Source organism: Nicotiana sylvestris, chromosome 4 (genome assembly GCF_000393655.2).
Source record: "Nicotiana sylvestris chromosome 4, ASM39365v2, whole genome shotgun sequence".
Lineage (NCBI taxonomy): Eukaryota > Viridiplantae > Streptophyta > Magnoliopsida > Solanales > Solanaceae > Nicotiana > Nicotiana sylvestris.
The window spans coordinates 168,794,986-168,799,342 of record NC_091060.1 but is presented as its reverse complement, the minus strand read 5'-3'; positions in this window follow the sequence as shown (position 1 = coordinate 168,799,342).

The window sequence follows — 4,357 nt, the reverse complement described above, 5'->3', positions numbered from 1 at the left end:
AAAAATGACTGAAAAGGTTCAGTCCAGGCAGTCTTGAATTTGAACTTTTATCAGTTCAAAAATGCCCTGATGCTGCAAGGGGGCAGGGCAGTAATAAGCAGGGTTTAACAGGGGTAGTCTGAGGTTTGAAAAGGGCAGAAAAAGGTTAGTTTAAATGAAGCTGACAAGTAGGGTACTAATTAAGATTAAACTAATACCAATGGGGAACAAGACACAAGGGTATGGGGGCTTAAAATGAATAATAAAATGATGCCCATAACTCTTGATTAAACAAAACAGGCGTGGGGAACCAATGGCTGGCATCAAGAGATGTTCAAGCATGGGTTTAACAGAGTATGGGCAGGCTGCAAGTTGCAGCATGAGGGTAGCTTAACTGCACTGGGTCATTTGGCCTATAAATATGTCCTTTGAGAACTTAAACAGGGCTGGACTTTTGGTCTTTAGAAGAAGAGAAAACAAAGGGGATTTTTTGAGTCTGGAGGCTGGAATTCTTAGTCTTGAGAAAGGTTTTGTGAGTTAAAGAAAAAGACTGAAAACATAAGAGAGTTTCAAAAAACATTGTAACCAAACACTGTCTGAGAGCTATATAAGAGTTCATATTGGTCAAGCTGTCTAGGCCAGTTCTGTTTCTTTGGCACTGACTGAGCTGCTTGCGATTGTCAAACTGTTGGTCTACTGCATTGAACACTTTGTCCCTCCTGTTGTTCCCTTACTCTTTCCTGGGATTGTTTGTTTGGTGCTCGACTATCTACTGGTTTCTTTTGTTCTGGGAATTATTGTTGGTTGTTTGTGGACTGTGGAAAACAATTTTGGTTGTTGGTTTGTTGCTGTGCTGTTGCTGTGCATCTGCTGCTGCTGTGTTTGTGGCATACTGCCCGACTGACCATTCCTTTCTTCTTTTGTTCTCTATACCAGGTACACACCTAATACACTGTCAGATGTAATTGGAAAATTGAGGATGAATACAAATGAGAAAACCTGAAGAATGTCTTTTATACATAGATTGTTGCATTAAATATCATGTAATGTAGAATAATTTTATTCTTGTTTGGATGCTGGAAGTAGATTGCACGCCTAGTAGATATCAATGCATGGTAATTGAATATCAATTTGTATATGTATGCTGCTAGTTAAAAGTATTCTCAATGTGTTGGGTTGTATCTTAGACTTAGTATAATCGTGTAGCATATTCTTTAATACATGCTAAGCATGAAGCCATCCATTGTTAGCTAAGTTCATTTCTTTTGATAAACTGCATCATTATAATTGATAATCCACACCTTTAAAACAAAAAAAACACAAATTCAGGGCCTCAACCTCATAAAGGTCGAGCCCGGGTCAAAACAGACCAGGTGGGCCCGCGTCGAACGAGCAGCGGACCAGGTCTGGCCTATTACGCATGGGCTGGATTTGGGCCCGGGATTATTTGTTCGGCTGACTGTACATGCAGCCTCATTTCTGATTTTCAAGCTTTTTTGAATGTTGTTACAAACAACTTGCAAACATGTAATTAATTAGGACTATCTACTGCTTTCGATTGATAGAGACAAACACGACAAGAAACATAGTTGCTATAGGATATCCTTTTTAAAAAATAAGAACGAGATGAGCCTCGATGAAAAATAAACAAAACGCGCAGATGCGGGGCCCTTGTTAAACGTATATTATTGAAGCATTTAGTTTCCAGGACGGGTTGTTTAGCAAATCTCACAACCCTCCTAAAATAACAACACGTTAGTCTCTTTAGGATACGCTTTAATAAACCCTACCTTCTTAAACTCGGGTGCACATTTATGTGACCCAAATCCAAATCTCGACGGATTCGAAATGTATTTCTAATCACGGGTACATTGATTGTGACGTGGTCCGAGAGGCATATCCATGACGTCGCGAATTCCTTTTAAAAGTAGAACGAGACGAGCCTCTTCAAACAAAAACGTACACAGCTGCGGGGCCCCTCTAACTATATATATATTAAAACACTTAGAATTCGGGACAGGCCGTTTAGCAGATTTTTCGGCCTTACCCAAAACAACAATACGCTAGTTGCTTTAGGCACGTCTTAATAATTTATTCTCCTTAATTCGGGTGCACATTTATGTGACCCAAATCCAAATCTCAACCGAGTCGAAATATGTCAACAATCACGGGTGCATTGATGCAACGTGGCTCGAGATATGTTTTCACAACGTTGCAAGTCTTATAAAATAAAAGTAAATGATAAAAGCGGTTTAAAAATTAAAATTTGCACATAAGTTCATATTGTATTTAAAATCAGATAAATAAGCCAAATATAACAGTTAAGCGACCGTGCTAGAACCACGGAACTCGGGAATGCCTAACACCTTCTCCCGGGTTAACAGAATTCCTTATCCGGATTTCTGGTACGCAGACTGTAATATAGAGTCATTCTTTTCCTCGATTCGGGATTAAAATTGGTGACTTGGGACACCCTAAATCTCCCAAGTGGCGACTCTGAAATAAATAAACCAATCCCGTTTCGATTGTCCTTTAATTGGAAAAACTCCCTTGTACCCTCACGGGTACGCGGAAAAAGGAGGTGTGACAGCTGTCTAATAGTAGTAGAATAATATAGAGTTTTTTTAAGTAAGAGAGGGGTTTTTGAAAGCCAAGTCTCGTGTCTTGTTAATGAAAGACTTAGGGTATTTATAGCTTTGAAAATAGGTAGAAAATAAGGTAACAAGTAAAGGTTTAGCACAATTATGGAAGTAATCACAATTAGAATCCAATTAATACAAGTACACCCCTTTAATCAAGGAATTACAACTAAAACGGATACCAACAGGGATAACCAAGGAAAGAAAATCAGTTGAGAAAGACTAGTTTTTACCATATAAGGGGTAGTAAAAGTATAGAACATATGATTGAGTCTAAGTACAAAATACACTAATTAAGGAAAGGATTCAACAAGAATGAAGCACCACAACAAATAAGGAAATGTAATCAATCAACTTAAATAACCGAGTAAAATTTTAGTGTTTTATAAGAAAATCTTGCAATCAAACCATAAATTAAGGAAATTAGGATCAATCAAGAGGGAGTCATGATTCTGTACTTCAACATATAAATAGAGAAGAATGAACAGGCGTAGTAGACATGCAAGGTCAGCCATATCGACAGAAAGAAGCAAGAGATGAGCAAACCAGATGGACACAATCATACAGAAGCGACGCGATTAGGCTAAGGACTCAGTAAAAAACCCATTCGAAGCATGATAACCAACAAAAACTTAACAAAGTCAAGTAGTCATGGATAACACACAAAACCAGAGTGAAGAAAACCGATCTAACACACAGAAACAGGTAAAGAAGATAAGGCCAACACACAGAAACAATTAAAGAAAATCTTTAAGAAATTAGGGCTTTTTAACAGAGTTGAGTTAAAAAGTAGTAAGAACTTAGAATCGGTCAAGCTAAACAAAGAAAAAGATTTAATCATAAAGAAATCAGTCGAAATAGGTATAGAAAGAACTCCAAAAACCCTAGTTTCTCAAAGGGAGTAAAAACGGTTTAAAGTAGAAGATTTTTCAGAAGAAAGCTCGAGAATAAGCAAGTCACAGAAGAAGATAGGCTTAAAGCATAAAAATATCATAGATCTGAGAGATTTAGAAGAGAGTTAGGGTTTCAAAAAGAAAACCAAGTAAAAATTAAAGGAACCTATTGAAACTTCACCGATCGTGACATATAAGGTGTGATTTTGCCCAAAATCACACCGGAGACCTATAAGTAACAGGAACAGAAACCTAGGTCCAAATCGACATGGCCTAGGACCCTTGAGGGCCTTAGAGATGATGAGTAGGTGATGAGAGACCCATTGGAGGCTTGGGTTTGAAAGGGTGATCGCCGGAGGGGACCGAAGGAGGAGGCGATAAAAAGTGATTAGGGTTAGGTAGAGAGAGAAAAGAGACGAGAGCATCTGAGGGCGACGCCCTTAGAAAAATGATTAGAGTTAGGGAGGTCTCTCAGAATTAAAAAGGAAAGGTTGAATGAGGTCCGTCGATCTAAGAGATCAACGACCAGGATTTAGGATGGCTTGGGTCGGGTAGACGTGTATAGGATCTGGGTATTATTTAAATAGCCAATTTCACCTATTTAATTTATAAAAAATAACAGGAAATTTCTAGAAAATAAATTTAAGATTCCAAAATGATTTGAAATACATAATTAACAATTTAAAAATACGAGATCCAATTTCATGTATATAAAACATAATTAAATCTTAAAAGGGGTACTATTGCAATTATGTGCAATTTAGCTTTATACTAAACGTAAAAATATATAAAAATTACCTTAGCCATATTTTGGCATAAATATAGAAATTAAATAGATGAATTATC